This window comes from Xyrauchen texanus, chromosome 19, assembly GCF_025860055.1.
Source record: "Xyrauchen texanus isolate HMW12.3.18 chromosome 19, RBS_HiC_50CHRs, whole genome shotgun sequence".
Classification (NCBI taxonomy): Eukaryota; Metazoa; Chordata; class Actinopteri; order Cypriniformes; family Catostomidae; genus Xyrauchen; species Xyrauchen texanus.
Genome location: NC_068294.1, coordinates 9,962,992 through 9,978,023, shown reverse-complemented (window position 1 = coordinate 9,978,023; position 15,032 = coordinate 9,962,992). Strand labels below are relative to the sequence as shown.

The following is a 15,032-nucleotide window of genomic DNA, read 5'->3' as shown; positions in this document are numbered from 1 at the left end:
AACTTAATTTATCAGGACGTTAATCAGGATTTCTTCTGAATATGCAGTGTAGACTCAACTAAAATTTATTTATTTATTTATTTATTTTTTGCTGGTAACCAAATGTAAATTCCAACATTTTGTCATTTTGAAAGATGTTTAAATTGTTTCTCTTGTCTAGGTCCTGCACCTGCAGTGCCTCCCAAGTATCAGACATCAATAAACCATGTCAAAGGTAAATGCAGAATAAATAAAAGATTTCTACATGCATGACTGATGAATTATGCAGACTTTGTTTACTTAACTTTTTCTTTGTCCTTCTTCTGCAGTGAAACCCAAAAGGCATTTCAAATTAAACAGCATGGTTCTCGGATGAAACAATAACCATAAGACAGTTTGTCTCGGCTTTGTTATTAGCGTGAAAAGATCTGCATTGTGTCTGTACGCCCTCGTGGGAGTGAGGTAGAGATGTGAGGGAGAGAGACGAGAAAATGAGACATGGAGGACACAAAAACATCTCTGTGACAGTCTTTCTTCTGACTGAAAGCTAAAATCCCCGTATTGATACAAGAGTAGTCCAACATTATTCACCCCCTCCTCCTCCTCAACAACAAAGAGTGCGCTGAAGTTTAATAAAATAATGTTCACATTTACATTTTCTTCTCTACACTCAAAGGTAGATTGTACCAGTTGAAGGCAGATGTTGAACGCAGCCCAAACGCCACAGGCTAACACATAGAAACCTGGATTCATATTGTTTGAACCGGAGGACAAAAACATGCTCGTGCTTCTCCATCCCTCGTGATTTTACCATGTTCATCACATAGCTCATAAACACTGACGTATCTTCTCTGTGGTACCTGATGGGCCTGCTGTCAGGTTGGAAAGCAATGCTCAGACAGGCAAAAAATGGAAAGACAGGTTTCAAGGGCCAAACGTTGTTGCAATTATCATCATCTTTTCAAAGGCCTGAGGCTGTACTCTAGTGCTCTGACTGACTCCATCTAATCTAACGCTGAAACTTTATCAGTATCATTGCATTAATATCATCACTTCAAGTCTATGTTTTTGAACTGTAAATCTTTGGGGAAACAGTAAAAAGAACTTTCTGTGGTGTGTCTTGTCTCCCTGGATAGCTCTGTAATGAAGAGCTTCATTGATAGCAATATTTTACAGAGAACATAAGAGATGCATTTGCTTAATTTAAATTTGCTTTCCATACCTAAAGAGATTGAACAATGATTTAAAGGCTCAGTGTGGAAATACATTTGCTTATTATGAACTCTGCAACAAACTTTACTCTTACTGGAATGATATTGGAAATGATACTTACATTTAAAGGACTTCAGTGGTTAATACTGTTCACGTACTGTATCTATGTTTAAAGTTACATTATTTACAAGGGGAAAAAATGCATTGAAAACTATTTTGAAGTTGACATGAAATACATTTGGAAAGTTGACTTGTCCTGTGCTGTGAAATGCTATAATAGCATTTTGATAATAATTTATTAAGTATTATGCATGCAGCTTTAATGAACTCATATTGATTGAGAGATTAACATGGAATATTTGTACTTAACTAAAAACTAAAAAGAAAAAACAAAGGAACACAAAAGGAGATGTGACATTGACATCCCTTTTTTTGTATTAAAAAAACATCTTTTGTGTACATAAATCATATCGGTTTGACCCATAATTTTGTCACAAATTCAGATACAGAAATCTGATTATGGCCATATATGAACACACACACACACGCTCACACATATATATAAATATGTATATATTATATATAAAATTCTAGTTAATAAACAGTATTTGTTTATTCTCCTACTATTTAGAAAAACATATGTTACACATACTGTATACAGTATTTTTAAATATATGTTCCATAAGTGGACATGGACTTATTATATTACTGAAAACCATATATTAACATACAGTATATTTTTTAAAGATTTTACATTCAGATTTCTGTGTGGGATATTCTACAGTACTTTAATTTTTGGGTGATCGGACCCTTTTTGTTTTTATATTGGTAAAGAAAAAAGTACTAAGATGACTACAGTCTTAAGGGAATACACACAAATCACAACAGGTTGCCATATTTTAATTTTGTGAACATGTGTGTACATGTAATCCAGGAGTCCTGAATTGCGCTGAGATCCTGGGTGAGGAATGTTGGGAGAATTCACATCACACTGAAGCAAGCTTGGCCGAAGAGAGTCCAGCCTCGCCTCACTGCAGATCTGCAATGAGTTATAACCTAATTCTGGACAACACTGTGTTTCCTGGGTTCATGCAAATGACAAAAACATGTTCTCTCTCTCTCTCTCTCTCTCTCTCTCTCTCTCTCTCTCTCTTCTCTCTCCTCCCATCTTTATTTCCTCAAAAAGGCATCAGGGATTTCAGAGAGAAACACATCTTTCAGTACGAATATGATTTTTGGCATAAACACTTGGAAAAATGTCAAAAGCTTATAGAAAAGACCCCCTTACTCAGGAAGTTCATCATATTTATTGACAGACTGACAATGAGTGGTGTAGGAAGTAGGACTCATTTAACCCTTCTCATACTCAAAATAGGAATTTACCTTTTACACTATTTGGTACAATTTCTCACACAAATTAATAACTGCACAGATAGAATAAAATGCTTTCATAGAGTATAAACTTAATAACAGTAGAATAATATGAACATGAACACTGCACTGTAAAAAAATATAAGTATGTGTTAAAGTGTTAAACATAAACCTTAGATTAATTATGCTCACTATTTTACAGCCCAAAAATGGTAACATTTTGTAACGTAACACTTTACATTAATGTACCTTTTTTAAGGGTCTATAAAAGGATTTATTAATTACTAATAATTTATTTACAAATTCATTATAAATCATTGATATGTGCTTCTAACAACATGCATAAAAAAGAGGGATTTTCTAGCAATACCAGTCAGATATTTTGCCTAATATGTTATAAATGCTTAACAACACTTATTCCACATTAGTAACTTATGACAATGTTTGTCATAATATATATTTATATTTATATATATAATATATTTATATATGCTTAATATAAAGTGGACACATATGAAGAGAATATTAAGGATTTGCCAACATATTATTTAAAACTCACTGTAATAGTTTTTTTCTGTTGCATAATGACATAAAGCAAGAATTTGGGCATTTTATGTTTTTGTTTCATAAAAATATTAATAATTGTATTTATTAAGCATTTATAGCATGTAAGTTAAAACGCTCACTATTTGGCAAGCATTGCATGAAAGTCACCATTTTTATTCATGTTGTTATAACTGCATATAAATTATTTATACTGCATTTGTAAATTACGTATTAGTCATTAATAAACCCCCCTTTATAAACCCTCAAAAGCAAATTATTTAATCAAAATAAAAGTATCCCCAGTATTCCAGGAGCCTGGTTGAGAATCACCGGGTTACACCAGATAAAGTAATTTTAAGGGTCAGATCATGTATAAATAGGTTACAAATGCACATTTTCACTATTTATAGTGTGTGAGATTATAGTACAGCGACATCCTGTTGTATCCAGTTGTGAATGTGATTCAAAAGTGTTGCTTAGTGAACAAATTAAACAGCATTCACAACAACATGTAAACACTTCACTAGAGCACAGTGCTGTTGTCAGATGATACACAGTCATTCCATTCAAACACATTCCCACTGTTACAATGACCTGACATGACTTTGAGAGATCCTGTGGTAAGTGGTGCGTGCAGTATTAATATGGCCAATGTAATGGCTCTTATTAGTTCACATGGCTTGCAAGTTTACTACACTGTAATAGTACAATGACATGCTGTCTAAATACATTACTCCATTAACACACTCAAACTGAAATGGCCCAATTTAAAAGACAAAGCATCATATTTCAAGTGCACTTCCCCATTAATAAACCTCTCACAGACCCTGAGCACTCTTTTCTTATGGGGCTTTTCCACTGAACGGTACAACTCGACTCGACTCTGCTCACTTTTTGGGGGTTTTCCACTGTGGATAGTACCTGGTACCTGATACTTTTTTTAGTACAACCTCGGTCGAGGTTCCAAGCGAGCCGAGCCGATGCTAAATGTGACGTCAAAATCCTGCAGATCGCTGATTGGTCAGAGAGAATCGTCAATACCAGTGTCACTGGATTTTCAACACATGACATCAACCCGCTAGTTTTTAATTTAGTTACAGCGATAACAGTATCATTTGTTCACATGACTTTCGAATTGTAAAAAGAAATGGCTGTGTGCAAAACCATGGCGAGGTGCAGACGGTCCGTTCATTAGCGATGAGCGAAACGACGATGAAAAAGTCGTTCAGGAAGTGTCTCAGCTGTTGGCTGCACACGGCTACCACCGGACCTACCAACAGTGTAGGAAAAAGTAAAAAAATAAAATAAAGTGACTACAGAACCATCAAGGAAAATTGGAAGTGGTTCGGACAAATGGACGCTATCTAGAACGGTGAGCAATGGGAGGGAGAATGCCCTGGATTCAGCCACGATGGAGATTGGTATGTTTTGTTACGTTAACTCTACTCTGCTTGAAAGCTTCACTTTATTTAGTTGACCAGCTACTGGAAGCTTGCTTCTAAAACAACCAACTCAATTTAACTGTTATACTTGTGTAAAATCACCATGCAACAACTGCTTTATGCAGCACAATGAACTAGTTGCTAACAGCTAGCGGTCATGTTATTGTTTATTGTTTTGTGTCCTGTGTAAGATGATGTCATGGCAATAGAGGTGGCACAACTATGACGATCATCTTATAATCCCACCAACTTTGAGGCGGCACTAAACTGGAGTGGAAAAGAAAAATCAAAAAAGTAAGTCAAGTCGAGTTGAACCGTAACATGCAGTGGAAAAGTGCCATTAGTTAGCTCAGAGTAGGAGATGTTGTATTTTGAAACTGATGGAGTAACTTTGGTCAATAACATTACGCCATTTAGCCTGCAGATGAAGAAGAGATCTTATCCAAGTCAAATAAGCTTTTGAGTCATAATACCAGAATTGTAAAATTGTGTTCTTGTATTGAAAGTTCATCTGCTTCCCACTCAAAGTGTAATTACTAAATTATCTAAATATGGTTCTATACAGGGATGCATGAGGGAATATCTGCAATTTGACTTTGACTTCAGCAAGGTCATGGGCAAGGATTCAAGTACAAAACTGTTCTCTGTTAATGTTTAATAAAGCATTTCAAAATGAACAATTGAAAGGAACAATTATGAGAAAATACATTATTTGAGAGTTAAACACATAATATCTGGGACTTTCTATTTCCGATGTAATCAGCAAATGTGAAAGATTGATCTGGGAATGATTCAATGGTATCTAAAAGTGCAACAAAGATCATAAAAAATATTTGGCATCATTGTGACATTTTAAACCACTGCATTTAAGATGAGAATTATGAATTTGAGATAGGGCTTCACTCTTCATTATTAATGAAGGATCCACTTGTTCTCATTCCAGTTGGCTTGTTTTGTACAAGACTGCAGTGGAACGCACGTTTGCGCACACACACACAATACAACACATACAAAAATACACACTCGCATACATATCAGTTTTAGAGTTTAGCCAGCAGAGGCTGCTATATTGCTCCAAGTTGGACATATACTTACACACACACACACACACACACACACACACACAATCCAAAAGGAATGATAAAAACAATAACAACAACACACACACACATGCACACACACACACTCTAACTTTTATCTAAATGAGGACATATAATATACTTACATTGTTTTGAGTTAAAGCTAATAATTATAAAAACTATACAGACTAACTCAAACTCCTGATCCTAATTGAACAATTAATTTTTTTTTAAATTAAAAATAATATAAACAAAATCGATAAAATAAAAAATTGTTTAATTTATGAATTATTTTACCACTTCACGATGTCCCCAAAGGAAGGTTTTGACAGATTTAGCAAGGTGGTTCAACTACAGCAAACTAACCACACATTTGTTTATAAGCCAAAGTGAGCTCACCACAAACACTGTGTTCAAGCAAAATGTGTGTGCTGTTTCAGAATCACAGGAACAAAGTTAGACAGTAATAACCTCTGATACAGTTTCATTTAGTCCAATTACTTGCCCTAAACACCATGAATCATCACAGTTACAAATTAAAACATACTAATAGGAAGAAATCTGGGTAATAAAGAGCAATAAAAGTTGGATGTTTTCCATTTTTAATTCACAAGGGCTGTTTATTTTACAAGCACTCAGAAGAGAGGAGCACAGACTCATTTTGGTGTACACAAGCAGTTCTAATATGATCTGTTCATTATAACAGGCTGAGTTTTTAGTCTGCTGTAAGACATTTTACTAAAGATCTCATTTCATCAGCAGGAGTAGGAATTGAGTTGGCCATGAGATTCATTATAAATGTAATTATAAAAAGTGAAATGTGTCATTTTTCATGTAAAAATTATTCTACTATCCTTAGTTTCTAATAATGAGGATAGACAACTATAAATAAGCACTTTGTGGGTTGATTTCCCTGAAAAATGTAAACACTGTGGCTCTGTGGCACTTTTACTGAAAAACATTCAGTCTGATTTTATGTGACAACCGCAATATTTTTGCAAACCAAAATTTAGTTTTTAATTACACGTTTGGCTGCAGTTTCCAATTGAAAGGTCCAGCAGGGGGCACCAAAAGCGAGTGAAATTATGTTGTAATCAGAAAAGGTTTTTCAAGCTGAATATTAGATGGATCTTTTATTAAGTAAAACGTACTTCCCTAATCTTAAGCCTAAACCTAACCGATTGTGTTCAAAAAGATAAGGTGAACAAAACAAGCATCCTTACCCTTAACCAACACCTAAACCTAACTGTTTTATGAGCAAATTCAACATGAAAAGCCGATTTTACAGTAGCAACCACGTCATTTTGTGCTGCTTCTATGTCACTTTCGCTTCACATTCACTCGGAGCGTCCTTGGCTGGCCTCAAGGCTTGGTCCAACACAACAATCAGGTGAAAACCTTGGAAGCCAATCACATTTATGTAAACGTAAGTGTTAAAATGTATTGTTTTTTAAATTATGCGTTAGAGCGTGTGAGTAATAGAGTGAAAAATAAGTGTTTATAAAGTCATTGACAGACTTGTGATTTGAGTGAAAGTGAATAAAACGCATGGTTGTCGTAGCACCTCTAGTGTTTGTTTTTACCAGGAAACTGCAGCAAAACATCGGCTGTGTCTGAAATTGTTCACTCTTTCACTCATTCACTATTTCCTATATATCAGCAAGGATTGAATGAAATGAGTTCGTGAATTCGAATGCTGATGTATTCACTGGGCGTTGGAGAGTGATGGAGCTGTCGCAGAAATGAATTCATCACATATGTACTTTTTAATTACATGTAAATTACTTTGCTAAATAATAATAATAATACTTGTTATTCTTAAATAAGGTCATATATTAATACAATAATCTTCATTCTGTTTGTCATTATTATATATGTTCATAATGATTTTGTTAAAACTAAATAAGTTTAATAAAATACACAGTGCGAAAATTATTGTATTTATTTATTACGTTTTAAACTCTGACCTAACCTGGGTAGTGTTTCTGGGTGCAGAGATGAGAAAACCATGGGCACAAAGCGCCCTCGTGCAACCATAAAACAGCACTGGAGTCATCATAACCTACACGGGATAACCAAATCTTTGAATCATCCACTAAATTATCATTGCCACTGTATGTAGTCTCCTGAGTTAAAATAATATAATCTCAGTGAATTATTTAGTGAAGACATAATTATTTGTCTTAATGGCAAAATACAACTCCACATCATATCATCATCTATATAGATAAATAATATATTTAAAAATATATCTGCGTGATTTTATTATGTTATTTTAATCAAGTAATATTTTTCAAAAAGTAAAACAATTTAGTCAGCATGAAATAAAACATAGCAAGAACGAAGGAAGCTGTAAACGCGCATCTCTCACTCAATCGCGCACTCTCTCCCGCACATGCTCCCTCTCCCAGCTTGTCCTCCTCGCGGTGGATTCTGGGCAATAAAACATTGTTGAGTGTATTCCGCTGCCAGTGCTCCTGACCACGGCGACTCTGCAGTCTCCAGTGGTTCCTCCAGCGGCTCCGCCCACTCCTCCAGCGGTTCCGTCCACTCTCTCAGAAACTTCTCCGCCTCCAGCGGTTTCTTCTCATTCACCTCCACCCGCTCCTCCTGCGGCTCAACCCACTCCTTCTCCAGCAGCTCTGGCTCCTCCTCCCGAGACTCAAATCTCTGATCCTCCAGTGGCTACGCCCGCTCCTCCTCTGGCTCCTCTTCCTGAAACGCAAACCACTGCTCTTCCTGTGGCTCCACCAGCTCCATTTCTGGATCCTCCTCCTGAATCTCAAATCCCTGACCCTCCATCATTGTGTTCAGCTGTTTTGTGTTTACCTTCATTTGTGCCTTTATTTATACCTTCATGTTCAGTTATTCCTGGTCTAGTCTCGTCCATAGTATCATTGAAGCTGAGTAGTTCCTTTGTTCTTCAAGCCTTATGTTATTTGTATTTGTATATTCGTCTTCATTAAATACTACCTTTGGGTTCTTTAACTTCTCTCTATTCTGGCTCTTTGCTGGCAGCTTGGTCCTGTTAGTGGTTCAGATATTACACTATTCACCTTGATAAACTAAACTAAATACACCCTTCAACATACAGTAGTCTCATAAGAAATCCAAATAATTTTATACAAAATTGTAAGAAATCGTACGACTTGGATCATACAAAAAGGTACTGCTCTTACCAACCAATAAACAAATTAAATCTCTAATAGATACAATACAGGCAAAAAAGTTTAGCTAGCCTCTATCTAACACTTTATTTTAAGAAAGGAAAATTCTGTGAACAAATTTGGTTACTCATTCCAAACACTGTTTTCTTATTTCTTATTTCTTATTTGTTGTGATTCTATTGAAATCATGGTTCGGTTTAGGGTTTAAATAAGAGGTTACACATAATGATTAGGTTTGGGTTAGGGTTTAACCTCAGAAAAATCATAAGAATGCCCATTCAAACCACTAATGATTTTCTCTTTCTGCAGTACACAACAGTGATTTCCCTATTCAAATCATGCTAGGTTTAGGTAAGGGTTTAAATTTTTAAGTTTAGGTTTGGATTAGGGGTGAAACTTAATTGTTCTCTGTTGGAGTAAAAGTCCTACATTTTTGTCTGAAAATGTTTCCAAATTTCACCATCTCGTACAATTTTAACGACTTGTCATGAGACATGGTTGACACAAGAGAATTATCCAGCTCTTGAATCACATTGTCTGTACAAATCACAAATTCTTCTCAAGCACACAAAATCTCAGGTCTTACAAAAGTTTATCTCTCACTCTCTAACAGAGGTTATTTTGATACAAGACCATTCCTAATTAAAAGCTGTGGATTAGCTCTCTGCCACAATCTCAAGGTTTTGTAGCCTGGCACTCAGAGGCTGGCAGGTGGTTGGTTGCTTCTGAAAGGCCCCACATGCATCCAGCAGTAAGCTCGGCTGTGTGTCTCTAGGGCTGAGTCTCTTGCAGCCATAATGTGGAGTGTGCCAGGCATTCCATCAGAACGAAGGACAGGAAGAGGCGGGGCGGATAGGCCATGGTGGTACATTTGGCAGGGCTCAGCCTCTCCCCGGGGCCCTTGTCTCTTTATTAGGTGCTAACTCAGCCACATAAACTTTCTTGTTGTTTAATTTTCTCTTTGTTTAGACAATACTTTAATGATCTGGGTAATTTTTCTCATACATTAGAATCTCTGGCATTGTATGTCTTTGGCTGTTGGGCTGGTTTAGCTACAGTAAACATGTTATAGGAGTCTAATATGAGGGTGATGTCGAAGTTAGAATATACGACAGTGTAGAAATGAGTCATGTTGATTTGAGGGAAACAATTCATTTAGGTTAAAAGCACTGCCTGCATACCTGAATAGAGAAAATAACTTTGACTATAACTCAAAAATAAAATATTTTTGTGTTACGGCTGTTAAATTGTATAATTCATGATTGCATGATTTTGTATCACTCTGTATTTTGTATTAACAGTTAATAACATGTAATAAACCATGTAATAACATTTACATTTATAATGCATCGAGGTATACATATCAGTGTGTCTGATGTCTGCCTGGGAATACGACACACAGCCTCAAATCAGTATTTCATGTCCATTTATTTATTTCGTAAGAAGCCATGTAATAACATTTACATTATATTATAATAAAACTGTAATAAATCATGTAATAGCGTTTGAATTTACATTTTTAATGCTCAAAGTATCAGTGTGTGTGCTCCCTGGGAATCAAACGCACAACCTTATTCTTATTCTGTAATTTAACTAAATAATGATGTGCTCCATTATGTTTAAATACAGTATGTGCCAGAACATCAGCCTTGAGTCTATCATAAAACTTGGAGAGACTTACGGTGCTTTCACCTGATTTATTCTAATTTATTTTAATGTTTATAAAAATGTCTCCTAGATATAAAATGTGTGCTTGACATTTAACAATTGCTTGACATCTCGTTTCATCGGATATTAATGTCAGTACGAGTGTTTAGGTCAGATGCCCAGACATCAGATATGTATCTGATTTAGAACCATATTTGTAAGGTCTCAAATCAAATGCACTCATGCCTTTTTTCTGTTTACACATGTGCATCAATATCTGATCTGTATAAGATGCAATGTTTCCTCCAAGCTGCACGTGGGCAAGGCTGTGCACTACTGATGTTTCTCCTGCACAGATGGGACAAAAATAACATAAAGTGCGCTTCATAGACATACTGTAATGGCCGTCCTGCGAGTGGTTCATTTAAACACAGACAGATATGTCTTACGTGAGCGCAAACAGGTGCAACAAAATCCAGGTATGTGTCAAAATATCAGATCTATAGAGACCTTGCGGTGTACTGTCTGCTACTGTCTATTAAAGCTAAATATTAAACTGCTTTTCTTCTTCTTTTAATGTTCTCTACTGTTCTTAAGTCTTTGTTTTTTCTAATGATATTTCTATTACTTAATACTTAGTAAAGAATGAATGGTAACTTTACTTGAGGAACACTTGAAGGCAACATGCCAGTATTTTAATGTATTGTTAATGTTTACATAAATAGCTATATCCATTTTTCTTATAGGCATTTAAATTCTTTGATTTCACTGGTAGTGGAACCAATTTCTGTAATATATAAAATAGTACATCTATATTATCAATATATATAATATTATCACACTGTTGTTGTTTACAATATTTCCAAAATGAATCTTTTTCAAAGGCAATTGTTTTCTTTTAGCTTTTCCTATCTGTTTGTATAACAAGAGGTTGAGCAATTCACAGTTAACAACACATTTCAACTTTATCTTGTAAAAAAAGGAATGCGATAATAATTTAGTCTAATTAAATATTAATAATAATAAGAATAAATACATTTCATGAATAACAGAATGATAATTTGGTCTATGGAAACTATAAGTGTAATAGAGTAACATTTAAAATGGGATTTTAATTTTATTTTGACATACTTCGGGTTTAAACCCCAACCACTTCCACTTACATCTTAATACAGATACAGATCATTTTGCCATAGAAACAGATACAGATACAGATAATGGCTTTGCTGCACACTCGTAATAACATTTGATAACATGTAATGTAGTTTGTTGGGAACTGAACAAACAACCTCAAATCAATATTCAATGTCTATTTATTGTATTTTTTAAATTACCTTGTAATAAAATTTACCTTTTCTTTTAGTAGCATTTAATCATAAATGTAATAAGCCATGTAATAACATTTACATCTACATTTTTAGGCATGAAGTATACATATCAGTGGGTGTGCTCCCTGTGAATCGAACACACATATTAAAGACTAATCTGATCACCCTGCCAGACGTTATTTTGTGATAATGAATAGGTGAATGTACAGAATCTTATCCCTTACGTAATATCTGTTAAATTTCTTAATCAAAACTGCCATATTTTAGCATGCATCAAGTGCCTATTTTTTGTGCATGGCACCCCCTTCTCGGTCCAATGAAGTTAAAACCACTTGCCCACCCTAAAGACCAAAATACCCTCCAAAGATTGCATCCTAGTACCAGCCCTTTTGTCAATCTATTTTCTTTTCTAAATATTGTTTCCATTTATAGTACTTGGAGAGGACAGAAATTTACCCTCCAAAACTTTAGCGCCAAATGAGCTGGATGTGTCAAGGCATCTCAGTGAATATGTAACTAACTCTGATCTCTTGTGTTCTGCCCACCCAGAGTTGAGCGACAGCCAGAGTACTGAACAGCCATATTAAGCAAAGGTCACGGAACCAGCCTTGGCGTCTGTTTCACGCACGCATCTCTAATTCACAGAGGAACATGCAAAATCTGTCGAAACTGAAAGACATGTGCTTTGAGCTTCTTAACTCTCGCTCTCTTTGCTTCGATATGTTTGTGGCAACACCTGTTTGAATAGACTCCTACACCCGCGCCACACCCGAACGCAAACACAAGACCGCAGTAAAGAGAAGAAGAACTATAAGAGACAAACTTGGGTCAATCCGATCAATTAATACCAATAAAGACCTTAAGTGACAACACAGAGTCACATTAGACCCGGCAAAGCGTGGCAGCTTTGTTACAGTGAGGTGCCAGCTGCCGGTCATGGGCCTGGAGGAGCCAGCAGGGAGCCGGCGGTTCTGCACCAGCGGGCTGCGGGGACGGGAGGAGAGCGGAAGGGGGGTGACGGTGGATGGCGGGTGCGGGCCGGCCCTGTTCCCTGTGCGAGTGCAGTATTAATGAGGCGACAGCACGGCCCTGCTTCCGTATTCATTAGGCATCTGGGCCAGCAGATGTGAAGTGCTGCCTCAAGACGAATAAAAAATGACTTCCCATCTGGACTCCCTAAACTGGAAAAGACAAGAGCGCGTGGTTCTCATTTTCACTCTCACTAACTCGTTCACTCACTCTCTTTCCTGGCACTCTGTATTTTAATGGCAAAGTCTTTAGAGGTATGGCTTTTGTTGAAGTTGGGCTAACTGAGATTAGACTGTGATCATGGTTTATAAACTAGAATAAAGGTCATTGTTTGACTAATGCACATGGGCATTTTCACTCCCAGCTTAATGTTGGTGAACTTCAGAACATCAGAATGGTCATTAAACCTGTGTATGCATTGAAACCAGGATGATTTTAATTTAAGTTTAGTAAGTTTATGGTAAAGGAATATTATGTTAACTATTAAAAGCGCAGTTTAAGAAGCAGTTACTTTTTTTAACAGTACTACAGCTTTAAAGATAACACTATCTGTCCCTATAGGATAATTTACATAAAAATATAAAAACACCTCTCAAATATCAAATCACCTCAAGCATTTGAATATCACATGAATATGATGATATTTCATCCGCTAACTGTCTGTCACGAACCTGTTTTAGCACATTGTAAGGAACTGTGAAAGGTAAAAAAAATACCTCAGCCATATGAAATTATACTGTAGGCTACATATTTCAAAACAGCTCTTGTTCAAGGATAAATTCACAGACTGAGAGAAGATGCTATTATTTTATTATTATTATCATTGCTTTTATAACAGTTACATCATTTAAAAAATTATGGACACTAATTTTCATTAAACATTATTTTAGTAAGAGATTCATTGAGTGACATCCTTCAGCTATAAGATTAAGCCCCTGTCATTTAAAGAATAACAGAAAATTTCTCTATGGGTGCTGTCCGGTGAACAGGTGTTTCACATCAGAGGTGTTATTTACAGTGTATTTTAACATGATGAAAAGCAGTATTGGCAAATCAGCATTCAGTACTGGAAATATCCATTCTACAGTATAATCTTTAATAATATTATATTGGTAAGAAAAAGTTCTTATATATCGTAATCTCATACAATCTCTAAATTTAAGCCACGACCAATGTTTAAAATATGACTAAACTCATCTAAGTAAGACTTTGAGTGATCAAGTTTTTCCCCCTTTTGTATAATGTCTACAATTAAAGGGCTCGTTTCCCTTCATCTGCTTGCTGTGTGTTTTATCTGCTGTTCAAGCACCCGGGCTCAAGTGAGAGTTTCTGGCTGGAGTGTGAGTGACTGTGAAGGTTAATGACAGATGACAACAGCAAACCTTCACACACTATACACTATGCTTGCTCTCTCTCTCTCACTCTCTCTCTGTCTCTCTCTCTCTCTCTCTCTCCTTTTCAGGGATCCCACACTTTTTACCAATTAATCTCAATGACTTTTCCAGTCGTCTGTGCTTACTTGATCTTAAAAATAACTTTGATTCAGTTCTATTCATTAATAAATAATTGAACAATTAATGGTAATACTTTCCATTTGTTAAGGTTTTTTATAAAGGGGTTTATTATTGACTAATAATTAATTTACAAATGCATTAATACACATTGATATGAAGTTATAACAACACACATAAAAAGACTGTGGCTGTGTCTCGTTTGGAAGGATGCATCCTCCAGAGGTCGCATTTGTCGGCCGCATACGTCTCGTTAAATTGTTTTTTATGTATATATATCTATATATATATAGATATATATATATATAATTTATTTTTATTTTATTTTTTTATTGGGAATGCAAAAAAGGTTAACAACTGTACAAATGTAAGTGCATATACATAAAAAGGCATTGACTATAGATAAAAAATAAGAAAAAGAAAGACCAAAAAAAAAAAATTAAACGAGACAAATGCAAACTTACATTAAAACTCTGCCCATTACAGTGGCTGTGATCTTGGATTATAACGATAACATTGATTTTTTTTATGTCCTTTAAAGTTTGTCCAGTTTTCCCAAACAATTGATCAAAATAATCTTCAAACTGAGCCGGACAGAAATGACAGTACAAATGTTGTTTTTTGTCAGTGTTTAAAAATGACGGCATCACAAAGTCAATGTGGTCAACATGAAACAGGAAGTAAGGCTGTGTTTTAGCAATGTTTTGCCTTATCTAAACGA

At 35.5% G+C, this 15,032-nt stretch overlaps 1 long non-coding RNA gene across 1 annotated transcript; it reads left to right on the top strand.

The window, feature by feature from the left end:
* Positions 1–3,972: 3,972 nt before the first annotated feature.
* On the top strand, positions 3,973–14,026 carry LOC127660138 (uncharacterized). Its single transcript, XR_007972608.1, has 3 exons — positions 3,973–4,529; positions 4,742–4,844; positions 12,321–14,026. It is a non-coding gene; the product is annotated as an uncharacterized LOC127660138 (long non-coding RNA).
* Positions 14,027–15,032: the final 1,006 nt, after the last annotated feature.